This window comes from Trachypithecus francoisi, unplaced genomic scaffold, assembly GCF_009764315.1.
Source record: "Trachypithecus francoisi isolate TF-2019V2 unplaced genomic scaffold, Tfra_2.0 Lachesis_group17, whole genome shotgun sequence".
Taxonomy (NCBI): domain Eukaryota; kingdom Metazoa; phylum Chordata; class Mammalia; order Primates; family Cercopithecidae; genus Trachypithecus; species Trachypithecus francoisi.
In genome coordinates, this window is record NW_022681462.1 from 14659513 (window position 1) to 14679502 (window position 19990).

Below are 19990 nucleotides of genomic sequence, written 5' to 3' on the forward strand. Positions count from 1 at the left end.
TGACACAAATACCTGATGTTCTTGCTCTGTAAACAAACAATAGTTTTTAATGTGGAAAAGACATTTTGATTTCATTATTTGGTATTTTAGCCCTCTTTTCTCTAGGCTACACAGGACAAGTGAGGGCTGTTTAAACAACACGGGTGCTTGCTCCAGAGTCCCCCTGCTTCACTGAGGAAGGGGTGCTGCTCCTTCCCCGGGTCCTCAGTGGCTTCCCCTCATCCCGGCCACAGCTGCCGCTTCCTTCCCACTGGCTCACGAGGTTGTTGCTGCTGCAGCCTGAGCTACCAGTTCCCCTGCTTTTGGTCACACATCACCTAACGTCTGCTCTGCTCCAGACACTGACCAAAACTCTTTACACATGTTATCAAAGTTATCCCCTCCCCTTAAGAGATGAGGAAACTGAGCCTTAAATCGGTGTTCATATGGCCAGGAAAGCAGGGAGCTGCTACCTGAACCCATTAACCACTCTGTAATACCATGGTTTGTAGGAAGGAGGGTTTCCTTCCTCCCTGGAGTGTGATCCCCAGAGCTGAGGGGTGGCCTCTATTCCCACTTATCTGCCCTCTTATTCTTTGTGCCCTAGAGGCCCAACCATTAGGCTCAAACTTCTTTTACTCTTTCTTCCAGAGAAACGAGGAACCATCAAGCAAAGGGGACATCTGGGGTGAGTGTATAGATCCAGCCTTGACCCTCATTGACTAGTGGAGACGCTCATAAGGTTGTGGGCTGCCTGAAGGCAAGGGCACCCTCTTATTCATCTTTGTGTGAATAGCACAAAGTAGGTGTTGGGTAATGTCTCCTGATTACTGAAGCGCTGGCAAGATGCCTAAGGGAAAAGAAGCCCCGATTAATCTAGTGCTGGCTTCTCACACCCTGCTTTGATTGGGGGCAATGGCAATGTTAACCTCAAAAGGTGTGTGGTGCTTTACAGTGTACACAATGCGTCAGTCTACAATGTTCATTCTGTGAGATGATTTTTATCCCCATTAGAAGGAAAATAAGCAGAGGTGCAGGGAAGTTAAGTGACTTGCAATGCTGCAGATTGATTTGAAAGCACTGGCACTGGAGTCAGTCAGATGGGTTTGAGTCCTAACTCTGCCTTGAACTAAGTAGTTACCATGTAGCTATGTGGCACTGAGCTAGGTCCTTACACCCTAGAAACTCTACTTTCCTCATGAGTAAAATCAAGATGATGATGGCACCATGTACATAGGATTATCTTGAGGATTAAATGAGATTATGCATATAAAGCGTAAGGCACATAGTGAGCAGTAAATATTGGCATTTGCTAGTGGTCACAGAGTTGGAGCTCTGGTTGTCTGACTTTAGTCAAATAGTCTTTGCCCAGATTTGAAGCCTGTGATCAGCACATTTATATTGAACAAATGCACGGCAGAATATTGAGAAGGAATTTATGACAATATTTACATAAAGAGTTGGCATTTGCATTGATGAAACCAAAAACAGAGCCCTCAGAACTGACCAGGGAGAAGAACCATGGATGCCTCTGAGGAACTTGGGTCCTTCTTTCAGACCTGGGAAAGGATGGTCCCTGCTGCCTATAACTATAATGTTCAGCACAGTGACCTTGACTTGGAGTCGCCAACTGATTTCAGTTATGGTTTGAGGTATCACTGGAGAATGGAATATCACTCATTTGTTTAACAAACACTTCTTGGGCACCTGCTGTGTGCCCACCACTGTGCTGTGAGTCAGGATGTAATGGAGAGCAGAAGAGGCAGAGCCTGTGGCTGCACGAAGTCCCCAGTCAGATAGGAACACTGGAGGGGCTGCTCTCAGCCTTGAGAAACTCAGCAGCCAAGGAGCCAAGCCCCTGGTGGGGGTCAGCGGACCACTCAGACAAGTGGTGACCAGGCTCTGTTATAATTTATTTTCTCTTAATGGTAAAGGTATGAGCAAGTCTCAACTCTCATTTCTTAGAGAAAATATAGGCAAGAAGTGGTCACAGAAATAAAGCTGGAGAGGAGTCCTTTTTTTGGGTAGGGTCCTAGGATCCATGAAAACATCTCCAAATGGCAGATGGTCTGGAGGGAGAATCCCATGCCTCATCCTCATCTAATCGGATCATCTATCTTTTTAAACGTTGTCCCAAAGGATATGTGTTTTGGCTGGATGAGACAGTGGAGGAAACCCGTTCGATTTTCTTGATGAGACTTCTCTCCCTTCAATGTAGATTCACAGAGAAATGATGGTTTAATAGAGAGATCTAAATTACCCAAAATTAACAACTTGACATTTATGGTGTTAGCTTCGTAACTACTGATAGAGAGACAACCAGAGCTAAAGCATCGGCTTTTGGGCCCTCCTTCTAGGACAATATGCTTATTTCCAAAGGAAATGCATTCTCCCATCCAGGTCACATCTTCTGGCTGTCCCAAAGCGAGCACTGGAGCTGGCAGAAGGGATTGAGGTATGATTTGTGTCATGCCTTTTTATTTGTCGGACCAGCAAATGTCGTACTTGACTCATAGAGTCAGCTTGGGGATCAAATGAGGTCATATATGTAAAACAGCAGAGTGCCTGACTTGTGACAAAGACTTAACATTTGCTAACCATTTGGAGTGGATGTCTGGTTTGGGTCTGTCTAGCAATCCTATCTCCTTTGGGGAACAGTCCCCCTTCCATTCCACACTTCCTTGGTGGGCATGGTACCTTTTCTCCTGAATGCAGCAAGAGAGAGGCCCACATACAAGGACATGCAGAGATGAGAATGGGATGGACAGAGAGAGGGTCCTGGCATGTATGAGAACAGACATGGTTCCTAAATCCCAGATTCCTATAGCTCCTTTTTCAATTCTGAGTCACCTTGGGCCAAGCCACAAAGGTGAGCAAAGAGTTTCCATTTTACTTAAGCAGCCTGAGTTGAGGTTCCATAATTTGCCATTGGTCCCATGAGGATGTGAGGGCATGATGCCATAAGTCCACGTGGCAGAAGAACCAGGTGGACGGTAATCTTTTAGGTGCCCACAACTGAGAAGTGAGAATGTTCTCAGAGCACCCCTGGGTCTTAGTCACTGACATTTCAACAGGCTGCAAAACATCTTTCACCTGCCTCTTAACTCCCCTCTGTGAGTTACATATTGTGGCTTACCACCGAAAGTGACACCTCCCTTCTGAGTCTCAAAGACAGCAAGTCAAGCGAGAACTTGGAACTGTGCATTAGTGAGAGGAACCTCCCACTGGTTTAGATCAGGGAGGACATCCAGTGGTCTGCTCAGGTCAGTCATGCCCCAGGCCAGCAGCTGGGAGGACAGCAGAGTGGGCTCAGTGAGCCGTGAATATAACCCAGAAAATAGATGTTAATCTCAAGGGCAGTCTCTGGACATCCTGCATCTTTGGACCCCCCGGGCTGAGTGCTGCATCAAGGAGTCTGAAGTTCTTTAAGGTCCCAGTGAATGGAATGGAATCTGCCCCAGCTGGCAGCGTGTCCCTGGCTGTACTAAATGAGATTCTGTGGGGTATGGGGAAAGGCATGAGAACTTTAGGCCCCTGAGGTCAGGGAGACACAGCCAAATAGCTCAGATACAAAGTGTCTTGGCAGGCACAGAGGGGTGTAGCAGTGAGGTGAGTGGGGGGTGGGGTGCATTTTTTGCTAGTGTGCCCAGTTTTGTTGACAAAAAATGTAGCATCTGAGCAGGACCCCGACCAACTGGTGGGATGCAGGATGAGGAGGATGAGTGATATAGGCAAGATGTGGTCCTGTGCCAGCAACATCAGCATCATCTGGGAACTTGTTAGAAAGGCAGAGTCGTGGCCGAGCGTGGTGGCTCACGCCTGTAATCCCAGCACTTTGGGAAGCCAAGGCGAATGGATCACTAGGTCAGGAGATCAAGACCATCCTGGCTAACATGTAAACCCCGTCTCTACTAAAATACCAAAAATTAGCCAGGTGTGGTGGCATGTGCCTGTAGTTCCAGCTACTCAGGAGGCTGAGGCAGGGGAATCGCTTGAACCCAGGAGGAGGAGTTTGCAGTGGGCCTTAATTGGGCCACTGCACTCCAGCCTGGCAACACGGGACCAGGCGGGCAAGGCAGGCAGGCATCTGATTGCAGGATCCCCAATATCAGATTTTAGAATCATGCCATTTTTCCATACCATTGAGAAGCTCCTAAAAGTTTTTGAAGAAGAGTGAGTCATTCATTTATTCACTCAGCTAATATTTACCGAGCACTTGCCACGTGCCAGGCCCCACACTGGGCACCAGGATCCAACAGTCAACATACCCATATTAGCTCAGGGCAACTTTTAAGCAAGGGCTTATCTAGAGACAAGATTGCTATTGTCTGTCTTTTCCATCTGATTTGCGAATGGAACATACACCTGCTGTGCTCTCAGAAATAACTCTGCTGCTTGTCTGACAGAAGCGCTTCAGTTGAGCATTTATGGAAGTTTCTAACAATGATGATGTGAATGGATGGCAGAAAGCAGGCGCGTGCGCACACACAGTTTTGAAGGCCTGGGGGCCAGTGGGAGAACGCATTTTCTTTCAGGTCTGTGTTGCTTGCCAGGGAGTTGCTGTTCTCATGCAGCATCTTAAGATGGCCCTGGCAGCCCTTGGCTTTTGCTTTGTGAGGGTCAATGGACTTCAGGTGTTTCTGCGTTGATCTAACAGTTTTCAGGAAGCCGTGGGCCGGGAGGGTGGGGTGAGCGAGGGGAGGAGTGGGGAAGGGAAGGAGGAAGGCTGTGGGTAGCTTCTCTTCTGTTCTCACATGACAGCTCTGATGAAATTAGAGTGTGATCTCAAAGACAAGCTGGTCTTTTCATCTGAATTAACTGAAATAGGCCAATGTGCTCTTCTAGAAGATCAAACATACCCAGGACAATGTTCAACCCACTTTCTTTGTCCCAGTTTGGGACAAAAACCAAACTGGGGAAAAGAACGGGGAGCCTGGAGTGCCTGCTGGGTCTCCTTCTCTGGCCACACGGCTCCTCTTGGGCTCTGGGCAGGCTGAGCTTGGCGGGCATTGCCCTCTGCTGGGGCAGATCAGGAGAAATGAGCTAAGGCCAGGGATGGTCCTATCAGGTGGCAGAGGACAGGATTTGGAGGAGTCCCAGGGCTATTACAGATTGAGATTTAGCACTCTGGCCTCTGAGAAAACAGCCGGGTTTCTGATCTGCCCAAGCCCTCTGCCTCTCCTGTCAGGGGCCTTCTCAGCATCCCCTAAAGATTCCAATTCTTCTCCTACTCCAGTCTATTCCCTTCTTTCTCTGAATCGTCCATAGCTTATCCCAGTTCTATGGGCAGAGGGGAAAGAAACAGAAGGGAGAGCTGAGAAATTTCTCCCACCCAGCACAGTCGGTATCACAAGCTCTGTGTCCAGTTTCCTCGTCCTATATTTGGCAACACGACAGCAGCCTTTCCGATTGATGCGAGCCCCTGTTCTCTTCACTCCCTGGGGATTGTTGATAGGCGGCCAGCATTTCAGTAGGCAGCGCATCATCAGCCCTACCACGGATCTTATTTTAAACTAATTACATTACTGAAGGGTGGGTAGGAGGGAGGAGAGGGGGTAATTATAATCGGGGAAATTTTTTTTAAAGGCCTAGTTTCAAAAATCTCAGACTTAATTTAGTAAATTTCAATTACAGAGAGTTACTAAGCTGAAGATCATTTGCATTACATCCTTAATTACTACTTCATTTGTATCTGAGATCATCAATAGAGATTCTTGGGAATGTGTACTTGGAATAAGTGATTGATCCTAATGAGACCTTTGTTCCTCCCCAGCCTCACTTAGGAAACTATTTCTTCCCTTTTGGAGAGGCATAGAGTTTGCCAAGCCAGGTGGAGACACCCTCAATTAGAAATGGAGCCTGAGGTTTTCAAACTGACTTTGCCAGAGGCTGCCAGATTCAAGCTCCATCCTCCTGATGTTCCCCATCAGGCATTAATTGCTCTCCCCTGAATGCATTAGCGCTGCCAGACTATTACGGATGATTAGTCTCTGTGACCAGCTACAAACGTCCATCTCTCTTAGTTGACAGCAGAGGAAATAGCCTTTTAGGATCTTCCCCTTGCATAGGATGGATGCCGTCCTGGACCTTCCTGCTTCTGCGTTTCCCGACACCTTTAAAGAAAGTGCATCCAGCAGTCCTGGCCACTGGGTCTTTATTGGAAAAGCTGTTTTCCAAGATGATTTAACTCTGAAAACAAAATGAAAAGCCCACAAGAACTGAAGACTGTATGTGTGTGCATGTGAATCTGTATTAAGATCCCTTTTATAGAAGGAGACAGACTCCTTTTGGGGAAGAGGGAGAGGTAGGGAAAGGAGGAAGTAAGTAAAGGCCCTCTCAGCTAAATCCTGCATGCTCATAGTTCCTTCATTGTATGGAACCTCACACCCTTCAGGGCTTTCTGAGAGCTCATTCATCTGTTAGCTCACAGGTAAGAGAATCATTGTCCTCATTCTCTGAGTGAAGAAACTGATGCTCACGGTAGTTAAGTGACTTTGCCCAAAATTACTGAGCTGAGGAGTGACAGAGTGGGGACTTCAGTCCCAGTCTCTTAATTCTGTGCTCCTCCCATACCCCCAAACCACCTCCATGGTCTGCCAGCAGCCTGAACATTTACCCATTTATGGAGGTCAGGGTGTGTGTCCCACTGCAGCCTGCTGCCCCATTTAAACTTTATTTCTATACGTTTAAGCAAACCATTTTATTCAGAGGCATCCAGAGAGTGGCCTTACTTAACCTTCTTCTGGAGGCGTGTCTATTTGGTGGAGAATGGTGAAGGGGCCTGGAGAGAAGGGAAGGGAGGAGCCAGTAGGGAATTTTCACAGTTTTCCACCAGATGAGGCCAAAGCCCAGGAGTCAGACAAATCCATGATTCTCCTGCCTTTCTGCACAGTTGCCAAATCCCTGCTCTTTGCTCTCATTATTCCTCTGGGGTGGTTTCCAAGCATAGAGAAGTGTGGGCTGAGGAAGTGTCTGTGTTGAGGGAGGGCAGATGCTATGAGGAGAGAGGTGTTTACACCATGCGTCCAGCCAGGTCTTGGGGTCATAGGGACCGGCCCAGAGCAGGAAGTGTCCTCCGAGCTAGAAGCCCTCTAGTTCAGTGGTTCTTTGTCTCCTCAAAACCTCCTGGATATATTGTAGCATCCTCTGCAATAGCCACTACCCCTAGCAGTGCAGATGGAATACTGTAGTGAAATGAACAAATTTTTTGGAGCTCAGTAACTCTGGGTTCAAATCCCACTTCCGCTTATGAGCTGAAAGATCTTGAGTGTCCTGTAACCTCCCTAAAGATCGATTGAGATTACCAATATCCACTGAACTGGCTGTTCTGAGGTTTAAATGAATCACGTTAAACAAATAGCAAATGGTAACTTGAATGAGTAGGCTGTTAGGGAGCAGCCAGGCAGTGGCAGGACAAGAAAGAAGGCTGCTTGTCCTGCAGACAGTGGCAAGGAGCAGGAGCAGATTCCACAATGAAACGGCTTCGAGGGCTTTTCTATGCTGGCTCTGGGAGAGCGCTGAGAAACTAGTTTGAAAAGCACAGAAGTCATAAAATAGCACCAGCATTTTTTTTCTAGTGTGAGCAAAAATATTCATGCAGACAAATCCAAGCCAATCTTCTGGGACTAAGACTCTAAATATTACTTGTGAGTCACCCCAGCTTCCTTCCAAGAGAAAGAGTCCCCCATCCCCTCACCCAGCACCCCTGTCCGTGACACATTAAGATTGTGGCTTTTCGGCTTCTCCCACCAAACTCTCAGTCCTTCATCGTGGGCATGAGGACAGCCCTGTGTGCAGAAAAGGTGTTTCTCCATTTCAGTCTCTCTCTTGGTTAAAGCCAATTTCCAAAAAAACAAAACCATCTCATCAGAGCAAGACCCACGTCAAGCCCCACAGCAGGCACTAGGTGGCGCTAGATCCCATGTTATTAAGGCCACTCCAAAGCTGCACCCTTTTCTGGAAAAATGTTTCTGTTGTGAGATCTTCTCTTTCCAGAGACCTGAGACCACCTCAGTTTATACCACAACCTTAAAGCGCCACCAGAAGATCGCATACTATCTCAGGAGCCCCGGCTTTGCTGCTAACCTAGTCCTTTTCAGTATGTGGCTGTAGAAGGAGTTTCTAGACCCGAGGCTGGAGACCCCAAGTCCTTTGCTGAACTGTAAATAATATTAGGAACAAGTAGCCCATTTCAACTTCTGCTCTGCCCTGAGGCGCAGGAAGGAAAATAATTTTTTTCGTTAGGAGGAGATGAGGAAAAAAAGAGGCAGATCCTAGAAGCTCCTTTGTGAAGCCAAGCATCTTCCCTGCCCTACCCGGCAGAATGGAGGCCCACCCTGACCTCAGGTCATTTCCTTCCAGGGCCTTCCAGCCCCCTCTCAGGGTGAAACATGATCCTCAGTGCCCCTCTGGAGGTAAGCTGTAGGTTCTTTTTTTCTTCAGGGATCTGAGCTGAGGTTGCCCTGAAATGCCTGTTTAATTTCATTGCTGAGAGTACACCTTCACGTTATTTCGAGAGCTCCCTATTGCTGTGACCCCAAAGCACTTATGAACAATAGCAGCAACTGGCAGTTATAAAGCTATTTACAGTTTTCTAAGCGTTCAGAGCACTCTTTATGCCTGAAGAGGCAGGCGAGTTGCATTTTCTGTTTGCAGATACAGTGACTGACACCCCAGGGTCTCATTGGAACTGCTGGCACTGATATCTCTCGGAAATGATGATGATCATTGTTGCTTATTATAATTTTCACTGTTATGTTCCCTTTGATGGGTAAGAGGCCAAACAGAACACATGCTTAAAGACACAGCTTTTGATTAGTGGGTTTCCTGTTGGCTGAGTCTATCTGGACTAATGTGGAGAACTACTGAAAGGAGGTGAATGCCCTGAGCAGACCTTTACTTTCTTGGCCATAGGAGAGTTTACTGCAGCAGGAAGCCGGGCTCCACAGAGTGAAAGGCAGGTGTGTGGGGAAGGATTCCTCGCCCCTTCCATCATGTGAAGACCTAGGGAGACAATGGCCATCTATGAACCAGGAGTCAGGCCCTCCCAAGGCCTGATGCTGGCACTTTAATCTTGGACTTCCAGCCTCCGGAACTGTGAGAAATGAGTGCCTGCTGTTTAAGCCCCCCAGTCTGTGCTATTTTTGTTAGAGCAGTTTGAATGGACTAAGACAGAAATTGGCATGCCTCTGTGATGTCGCAGACATTTAAGCCCTCGAAGATCTTATGGTGCAATGTAGTTGAGGCAAGCACAGTATATATAAATAAAAAGAAAATGGATGACTCAGAGAAGTCCTAGCAAGAGTCCAGAAACCCAATATCCTAGCTTGGCTGTGCAGAGGTTCTCTTTAGGGCAAAGAGGAGGGAAGGAGATGGAAGGGACTGGGAGGAGGTGGGAGGAAAGGCCCTGTAAATGTATTCCTGTTAGGAATACCTGGTGGCCTTTGCTGGGCTTTACTTTTTGCATAAGAAGGGGGTTTCCCCAAGATGACATCCAGGCTCTAGATGTCCAGCTGCGGTGTAATCAAAGGCTTTGGGCACCAAGTGCCTGGCTGATGTTTTGCACCTACCGAATTCTCTTAAGTCCATTGTTGCCAGACACTGACTGCCTTGAGCGTTGTTGAGATCACTACAGAGACAGCCTGTCCCATGGCCCATGAAGTCAGAGAGAGGTCATCTAGGAACCAGTGGCCTTCACCTTCTAGCTCACATCCCCACAAGGTTCTGCTTCTTGGGTCCTCAGAGGCTTGGATGAAATTCAGGCCCATCATCTCACTCCATCACAAACTCTCTCCCTTCCCTTCTACCATACTTTGGGAAAGTACTTCTCTTCCATCCTATTTGCTTGAAGAGATTTTCTTTTAAAAATAAACACAATTATTTTTTATAGGAAATGAATGTACATGTAGAAATCCAACAAAAGGATTTATAGTAAAAAATAGGTCTCCTTCCCACTCCTGTTCCCCAGCACCCAGATTCTTTGCCCAGAGGTACCCTCTGATACCCATTGTTGACAAAAAGAGCCAAACTCTGTAAAATATTTGAAAAGATTTATTCTGAGCCAAATGTGAGTGACCATGGCCCGTGGCACAGCCCTCGGGAGGGCCTGAGAACATGTGCCCAAGGTGGTCAGGGCACAGCTTGGTTTTATACATTTAGGGAGATATGAGACTTCAATCAAATGCAGTTAAGAAATACATTGGTTTGCTCCAGAAAGGCGGGACAACGTGAAGGTAGGGGAGTGGTAGGGGCTTCTAGCTTAGAGGTAGATTTTAAAGTTTTCTGGTTGACAGTTGGTGGGGTTTATCTAAAGACCTGGGATCCATAGAAAGGAAATGTTTAGGTTAAGATAAAGGATTGTGGTGACCAAGTTGTGTTGTTCAGAAGAAGCTCTCAGCAGACTTCAGAGAGAGCAGGTTGTAAAATGTTTCTTATCCCACTTAAAAGGGTGCCTGGCTCTTAGTTGATTATCTCCTGGGTCTGGAAAGAAAGAGGAAAAAGGTGGCAGAAAGGGGATTCTCCATAGAATCTCTATAGATTCTCTATAGATTTTTCCCACAAGAGACAACCTTGCAGGGCATTTTCAAGATACGGCAAGAAAATATATTTGGGGTTTAAATATTTATATTTCCTTCCTTATTTGTTATGTGATGTTATGCCAGAGCCAGGCTGGAAAGCAGATCACCTTATATGGGGGGGGGGGGGGCGTTAAATAAAAACCCCTCTACACAGTGCATGGTGGCTCATGCCAGTAATCCCAGCACTTTGGGAGGCTGAGGCAGGTGGATCCCTTGAGGTCAGGAGTTCCAGACCAGCCTGGCCAACATGGTGAAACCCTGTCTCTGCTAAAAATACAAAAATTAGCCAGGTGTGGTAGTGGACACCTGTAATCCCAGTTACTTGGGAGGCTGAGGCCTGCTGGAACCTGGGAGGTAGAGGTTGTGGTGAGCCGAGATCACAGCACTGCACTCCAGCCTGGGCAACAGAGTGAGACTCCGTCTCAAAACACAAACAAACAAGCAAACAAAAAACCCTCTGATGAGACTTTATGGTTTGTAGGGTATGACTCCCCTGTCCCTTAGGTAGGAATTTGGGGAAGATAAAAAGTCAGAGTTTAGCTCTCCCTTTTCTTTCCCTACCCACCCAAGCCTTTTCTGTCCGTTCTTTTCTTCTTTCCAGAATTTTGTTTTTTAAGGAAACAGATCCTGTTGCTCCTTAGTGTCCTTAGGACGTGCAAAATGCAAACTCCTTAGGCCAGAATACAGGTGCTTTCGATCAGGCCATGCAGACACCTCCAGCCTCACTGCCCCCAAAGTCAGGCCCAACAACCTTTTAGTGACGTGCATCTGTGCTCTTATTTACCACTGTGTATTTTTATTTTTTTTTCCTGGCCTAGATATTTTTTATATTGTGATAAAATATATATAACATAAAATTTGCCATTTTAACCATTTTTAAGTATACAGTTCTGTAGCATTAAGTACGTTCACACTGTTGTACAACTATCACCACCATCCATCTTCAGAACTTTTTCTCCTACCGAAGCTCTGTACCCTCTAACTTTCCATTCCCTTTTCTCCCCAACCCCTGACAACTACCATTCTACTTTCTGTCTTTATTATCTCATTACTCCAGGTGCCTCATGTAAGTGGAATCATAAAATATTTGTCCTTTTGTGATTGACATTACTAAGCATGAAATCCTCAAGGTTCACTCATGTCAGAATTTCCTTCTCTTTTAAGGCTAAACAATATTTCATTATATGTATAGTTTTAAAAATAATTATTAATATACTTCATACACACACATTTTTGTTCTTTCTGTGTTTCATGTTCACCAATCTCATTCCCCCAGAGATAGTCACTGCTTACTAATTTCTTGTATTTCCTTCCAGATAAGTTTTATGCATATTATAATAAAATATAAATATATCCCGCCTTTTAATCCAAATGATAACATGAAATTTATACTTTACTTATCTGCTTGTTTAAAATTTAGTAATATAGCCTGGAAACCTTTCTGTAGCAATACATACAGAGTTTTTAAAATTGTTTTTTGTAGCTGTGTATTCAACTGCACGGATATACTCCAATCCAGCAAAATTTTCTGTAAAGGGCCAAATAGTAAATATTTTAGGATTTGTGGGACAGCGAGTGTCTTGGGAAATTGCTTAGTTCTCTGTTAAGGTGCAAAAGAAGTCGGAGACCATGTGTAAACACAGGGGCATGGCTGTGTTCCAGTAAAACTTTATTTATAGACTCTGATTTTAGAATTTTATATAATGTTCATGTGTCACAAAATATAATTCTCTTTGATTTTTTTGAACCATTTAAACATGTTAAAACTATTTTTCCCTTGAAAGTCCTACAGTAAAAGGCAGAAGACCAGATTTGGGCCTGATGGTAGTCTGCCAACCTCTGATTTGTTTAACCAGTTTAATTGTTAATAACCAGTTAGTAACCAGTAATAACCATTTAAATTGTTTCTAATCGTTTGCTGCCATTTATAATCTTATATATATGGCACTTCATATGCATGCAAATATATGTATCTGTGGAGTAAGCTCTAAAAAGTGAGATGGCTGGGTTAGATGATATATGCATTTGCTATTTTGGTAAATATTGCTAAATCGCCCTCCTAGGGGCTGTACTAGTTGACATACCCACCAGCAATATATGGAAATGTCTATGTATTTTCAAATTTGGGTTTTTGCAAATCTGAGAGATAAAAAAAAAAAGGACATGTCAGTACTTTTAATTTGCATTTTTCTTATGAAGAGGTTGAACATCTTTTCATATGTTTAACAGTCATTTTTATTTATTTTCATTGTTTTTCTATAAGCCACTTTTTCACAGGCTTTGCTCATATTTTTATTGGTCTTTTCTTTAGAGGTCTTTCTTTAGAGGTTTATGTATCTTTATAATTTAAAGAAATTAGCCCTTTGTCTGCTGAGTTGCATGTATCCTTTACAGATTTGTATTTGTTTTTGACTTTGCTTATATACAGGTTTGATTTTTGTTTGTTTCACATGCAAGAGCTTAAAAAGTTTTTTTCAACTTTTATTAGTTGACTTAATCAATTACCTATTTTATAGTTCCTGGTTTGTGAGTCAGGATTAGGAAAGACTTTCTCACTCTAAGATTATGAAAGATTTATCCCACATTTTCTCTTGGTACTTGTGTGGTTTTATTGTTTACCTTTAAATGTTTAATCCATGTGGAATTTATTCTGCTATATGGTGTGAGGTATCACTCCAGCTTCATGTTTTTCAAGATGGCTACCCAGGAATTTCAGCACCACATATTGGATTCTCACTGGATTTGAAATGCTCCCTTTATCATATGCTAAATTCCTGTATATATTTATATTCTTAAACTGTTCCGTTGGTCTCTCTATCTATTCATGTGCTAGTACTATGAAGTACTAATTGTCAAAGTACTATAATATGTTTTTATGTTTGTTGTTCTAGTCCAGGGTTTCTCAATATCTTGGGCCAGATATAATTATTTGTTATGGGGGACTATCTTGTGCACTGTAGGATGTTTAGCAGCATCCCTGACCTCTACCTATTAGATGCCAGTAGCAGATACTTGCACACACACGCTCATACATGCACACACAAACAACTGTGGAAAGCAAACAAAAAGTCTCCAGTTGCTGCCAAATGTCCCCTGGGGTCAACATTACCCAGTTGGTCTAGTCATTCATCACTGTCCTTTTTCACAGCTTCCTGTTTGTGGACTTCAGCCCGTGTGTTTGCACATGTTGTTCCCTGTACCTGGAATGTCCTCCTCTTACTTTCTCATCAGAGATCAGCTCAGGCACTGTCTCCCAGGAAGCCTTCTCAGGTCACCCTGTGTATTAGTTCATTCTCATGCTGCTATAAGAACATACCCAAGAATGGGTAATTTATTTAAAAAAGAGAATTAATTGACTTACGGTTTCACGTGGCTGGGGAGGCCTCAGGAAACTTACAGTCACGGCAGAAAGGGAAGCAAACATGGCCCTCTTCACATGGTGGCAGGAGAGATAAGTACAATGTGAAGAGGGGAAAAGTCCCTTATAAAACCATCAGATCTCATGAGAACTCACTCAGTATCACAAGAACAGCATGGTGGAAACCATTTCCATGATTCAATTATCTCCCACCAGGTCCCTCCCATGACACATGGGGCTTATGGGAACTACAATTCAAGATGAGATTTGGGTGGGGACACAAAGCCAACCATATCACCCTGCTCCATCGTGTGCCCTGCCCAAGCCGGGTGCTAATCCCCCTCATCCTCTATGGAAATGAGCCCTTTGCTTGTCTCTCACCCCTCACCAGGGGTCTCATTCATGTCTTTATCTCCAGCCTCTGGCTGAGCCTGGCACAGGGCAGGCGCTCTGTCAGTATTCTTGGATGAAAGGATGAATAAATACTTCTTTGACCCATCTCCCACTAACAGCCAGATGTTCAGTCAAAGAAGACATGGGTAAAGGATGAAATGTTAACTCTTGTCCAGAGTGAAGCCTGGTGCCGAGAAGCAACAGGAAGTGGGGAGAGTCTAGCATGTGTTGAGTGCCTGCTCCGTGCCAAGCATGGTAGTAGATGAGATGTCCTCAATCTCCTGTTCCAAATCTCTGCTGTCCACAGCTATCAGAATGCACTCAGATGCTTAGAAGCAGGAAAGCAAGGAGAGCTGGGGAGTACCAAAGAGCCTCTGTAGCTTCCTGGGAAAGCAGGATAAACAGTGTTGAGAGCATGAGCCCTGGAGTCGGACAGCTTAGGTCAGATCCCTACTCTATCTACTTACCAGGTATTTAACCTCCTTAAGTCTCAGTTTCTTCATTAGTAAAAAGGGGATAATAAGAGTACCCACCTCGGAGGGCTTCTGTAAGAACCTAAAGCATTAATATTCTACTGAGACATAGTAAACATTCAACATATGGCAGGTTCTTAATATTATTTCCTATCCTCAAACTGCCTGAGGTTTTTTTTCTAGCTGAGCATTGGTTTAAAAGTCCCTGAGACTATGGTAGACCCACGGTGGGATTGTTTTTCCAGGGCTCCTTGCAAGCAACTAGAAGAACTCCAGCATAAGCATCCTCCGGGAGCAGCAGGGCCTCCTTGGGTGGGTTGTTTGTGATCAGACAGGTCCTCCTGGTTCCCTCCACCCTGAGAGCATTGGAGAGAAAAGAGCAAAATGAAGTGATCACCCTGAGGTACAGGCCATACTGAACACTGTGAAATAATGAAAGAGGTTTGGGGTCCTCTTTGGCACTGACTGAAGTTTTTCCTAAGCCCATGGGCTTAGGGGCCAGAAAAGCACCAGGTACTGTGTTCACTACAACCCCTTCAGGGGTGTCTCTACCCCAAGCCTTCACCTGCCCCATATAATCTGCACTTGGTGGCCCAGAGCAGCCTTCCTCTGACTGTTCTCATCAAGTGGCTGTAACCACAGTGCTCACCCGAGGCACACTGGGGGAAATTCAAGCGTCTCCTGCCCTTTTCCTAAAATACTCATGACCATCAAACACTATTTTTTCCAGTATGTCTTGTGGAAGGGGGTGTTACTGAGTATTAAGCAAAAAACTTTATTTTTGTATATTCAGACTTATGGAATAAGTTTAGGAAATACTAAGTTAAAAGGGTTAAAGTGTTGGTTTTTCAACTGCAGGACTTCTCAGACTCTTTGAGATGCTGATGTACACAAGGGGTATGGGCTGCATGTTTCTATCTGCTAAGTTGACATAGAACCCTAGATAGAGCATCTCACAAGACCAGTGGTCTGTGGAACCCAGCTTAGAAAACACTGCCCCAAAGAAGTCTCCTGAGAAAAATGTATTGCTGTTGATCTTTCAGCCTTTGTCACCGCTGTCCTTCCCCTAAAGGGCTTGCCTTCAGTCTCTCTACCCATCCTGGTTCCCCCAGTGCTTTGGATCCAGGACAGACACACTCTGCTCCTAGTAAGCATTTCATAGTCAGCCCCAGCCCAGACCTCTCCTTATCATTCTTTCATTCATCACATATTTTTTGAGCACTTACTTTCTTCCAGGCACTGTGCTAGGAGATATAGTGGCAACCAAGGAACATCCCAGTAGGAAACAGACAGGTAAGTAGATGGGTTTAGTAGAGTGTGAGAAGTACAACACAAACACCCAAGGACAGTTCCAGATTGAGTCTTGGACAGTCGGAAAGGGGAAATAAATGGCATCTTTTCTTTCATTTCCACACTTAGCGATTTTTCTCTATTGGTTTGTCATTTATTCATTTAATCACCAAGCATTTATTGTGTGCTGGGCACCGTGCAGAGATAGTAATAAGACTTGACTTGGGGATGATAAGAAATCACTGAAGGGATTTTAAGCAGAGAAAAGACATGATCTATTTACATTGATAGATGTCACTTGGATTGTAGGAAAAGTGGACTGGCCGGGGCAAGGCTTGAGGCAGGAAGCCAGCTGGGAGACCACTGCATGAACCCAGATGAAAATGAGGACCTGGGCTAGGGAAGTAGCAGGAAAAATGGATTTTGACAGATGTCTAGGACAGAGCCAACAGGAATTGGACAGCAATGGGATGTGGGGCAGTGGGAGGGAAGAGTTTAGGATGATGTCCTTTCCCCCATCCTCCTTACGTCCCACCCCCACTCCTGTTTCTGGTGAAATATTCAAACCGGAGTGGGGGTGGGACATAAGGAGGATAGAGGACACAGGAAGAAGGGCAGGTTACAAGGATCAGCATACGAGGGGAAGATAATGTGTTCAACTTTAGACATGCTGAGCTCATGATTCCAATTCCTTTAGACATTCCAGTGGAGATACCTGGCAGGCTGATTTTTCTCATGAGAGAAATCATGTCTGGAAATACAGATCTGAGAAGCAGCAGCAACGTATGGGTGGCCACCAAAGCCGTGGACTCAGTCAGCACCATTAAGCCAGAGTGGTGGGCAAGATGGGTGACAAGGACCCCCCTGCATCAGGTGGGTGACAAAAGAAGAATCAGTGTTGCAGCATGGGAAGGACTGCCCAGAGAGAAAGGCAGTGAACCAGGAGAGGATCTAGAAAAAGGACACTTGGCAATGAGAGCTTGGAGCGGGCCTCTGTATCAGGGGAGGGGTGGCTTTGACTGGCAGATACACCTGTCTAGTCCAGGTGGAGGGTATGAAAACTCGAGGGAAAGAGAGGGGCAGCAGGACATCCCTCTTTTTCTAAAACAGGCTTTCTCTTAGGCTTAGCCTTCTAACTGATCTGCCCCACTATCCTCAACCCACTCTCCACTTCATAGCCAGATAGGTCTTTTCAAAACACATCTCTGATCATGTCACCCCCTCTTCTCCAGCTCTATTAAAAACCTTTTGATATTTCTATGGCTCTTAGCATGTGGACCAAACTCCTACCTGACCTGGACTCTACTTCCTTCTCCAGGTGCACCTTGTGCCAGACTCTCTTGCTCTCTCCCCTGCAGCCACCTGGCCTCCATTCAGCCTCACAGACTCATTGCATGGGTCTTGCATTGTTGCTCTCAGAGCAATGTCCACCCTTCCTGTCCCCCGGCTCCCCTTTCTGCTCTGTGTCACTGGAGGCTGTTCCAGGCTCCAGAGCCAACTGCCTTCCAGTGAAGTTCAGCCAGTGGGGAGTGGGGGAGGGCAAAAGATATTGGCGGTGAAAGGAAGGGAGAAGCCAGAGTATCTCTCCTCCTGCTTCTCTTCCTCAGGAGTCTCTTCTGTGGCTGCAGTTCCCACTACACAACCATCTCTCTGTGATCCCTGCTACCCATCTTGGCAGGCCCCTCTTAGTTCCAGCTTATCTTGTCTTAGGCTCCAGAAACTGTTTCTTTCCTTGTTTTCCAGCTTCCAGGGTGGTGCTATGGTTTGAATTGTGTCTCCCCTGCAAGTTCATGTGTTGAAGTTCTAACCCCCAGTACTTTAGAGCGTGACCTTATTTAGGGTAGTGGTCTTTATAGAGGTAGCCAAATTAAAGCAAGGTCATTAGGGTGGACCCTAATCCAATATGAATGGTGTCCTTATTAAAAGGGGAAGTTTGAACAGAGATAGACACACATAGAGGGAAGACGATGTGAAGAGACATAGATGAAAATGGTCATCTACAAGTCAAGAAAAGAGGCCTGGAACAGATCCTTCCCTCACTGACCTCAAAAGGAACTACCCCTGCTGACGCCTTCATTTTGGACTTCCAGCCTTCAGAACTCTGAGACAATAACTTTCTGCATGAAGCCACCCAGTCTGTGGCACTTTGTTACTGCAGCCCTAGCAGACAAATACAGTAGTCCCAGCTTCCTGGAGTTGCTACTCTCAGGGTTCCCCTGGGAGCTCTTTCAACTCCTCTGACTCCCCATATGAAATTCCCTCTATCAAATCACCTAGAGCAGGTTTTGCTTTCCTGGCTGGGTCCTGACTAATATGCCTACCATGATCCTTTCTGCCACAGAGGACATAGTGTTTCCTCTGCCTGGTATTTTCCCCCCTCTCATCTTTACCTAATGAACTTTACCTAGTGAACTCATCTAGGTCATGGGTAAATGTCACTTCCTCAAGAAGGCCTACCCCTGAATAGTTATTACCAGCTCTTATGACTCCAAGCACCACCACTCACACAGTTTTGATTTTATATCTGTGTGCGTTTATTAGTTAATGTTTTCTCCCCAGTCCTTGAAGAAAGGTGGTCTTTTTTTTCTTACCACTTATCCCCAGAGCCTAGCATGATGCCTATAGTAAATATTTAATACACAGTCATGTGTCACTTAACAACGGGAATACATACTGAAGAACGTGGTGTTAGGCAGTTTTGTTATGAGAACATTAGAGTATACTTACACAAACCTACATGGTGTAGCCTACTACACACCTAGACTATCTGGTCTAGCCTACTGTTCCTAGGCTACAAACACCTCCAGTATGTTACTGTACTGAATACTCGGGCAATTGTAACATAATAGTATTTGTGCATCTAAGCACATCTAAACATGGAAGATACATAAAAATATGATACTATAATCTTAAGAAATCACCATTGTATATGTGGTTCCTCATTCACTGAAACATTGTTATGTGGCTCCTGACTATATATGTATTGAGTGAACAGAGGATGAGTAGTATAATTTTGTAGATAATGCTAGTATTTATGTGCCAGTAAAGTTCTAAGAATCTTACAAATATTACATTTAATCCTTTAATCCTCATAACAATTTATGGAATAAGCAATATTACCTCTATTTTACACATGAGTAAATTCACTTATGATCTCATAGCTAGTAATAATTTGAACCCAGGGACTCCAGCACCAAAGCCTGAACTCTTAATCACTTTGTATTCTGGCTTGTGCTGTTCTCCCATGTTTTAGCAAGTCCACAAATTTTGTTTGGTGCTAGCTTGCCATTATATCATGCCTTGTACCTCTTATTTGCAATGAATTGTATTTAACTTGACATGATATTACAAAACTTCCTACACAGAATGTTTTATATGCCAAATAGCACCCCAATAATATGCACCTTGAGTTTTAGCAAAAATTTGGTGACAAACCTATGAATACACAGTCCCAGGATGGTGAGGTTCCTGGGTACCTCACCATCTTTTGTGGGTCTGTGAACTCTTCCCACCTCTCTATAAATCATCCCCTCATTAAAATCCCTTCAGCTAAACCCTTTGGGAATGCCATCTTCCTTCTGAGACTCTGGTTGATACCCTGGAGCTTCCTGGGGGCTTACCCTGGCTTTCTTATGTGTTTATGGCACGTGATGTTACCATGTGACTGCAGTAGCCTGAGCTGCCTCTCCTGTGTCCGGCAGCTATTGACACCACCTTATGTGTGGAGAATGCCCTGTGTGCTCAGAACACCCTAGGTACTATGGGGAGATGACCTGGACCAAGACTCTTCATATTTCGTGAGCATTACCGCTCAGAGGAAATCAATTTACACTGGCTTATTTGTGGTTTAAGAATGATCCAGCTGGGCATGTTGGCTCATGCCTGTAATCCCAGCACCTTGGGAGGCTAAGGTGGGTGGA

At 45.0% G+C, this 19990-nt stretch overlaps 2 long non-coding RNA genes across 2 annotated transcripts in view; one reads left to right on the top strand and one right to left on the bottom strand.

Annotated features, from left to right (window-relative positions):
• The first annotated feature begins 622 nt into the window (after positions 1–622).
• LOC117099736 overlaps positions 623–19990 on the top strand; it is a 121660-nt gene continuing 102292 nt past the window's right edge. The window contains exon 1 of the long non-coding RNA XR_004443979.1: positions 623–667. This is a non-coding gene — a long non-coding RNA (uncharacterized LOC117099736). The remainder of the gene's footprint in view (positions 668–19990) is intronic.
• On the bottom strand, positions 14854–17473 carry LOC117099737. The gene is made up of 2 exons (XR_004443980.1): positions 17361–17473; positions 14854–15136 (listed from the first exon to the last, which is right to left on the bottom strand). It is a non-coding gene; the product is annotated as an uncharacterized LOC117099737 (long non-coding RNA).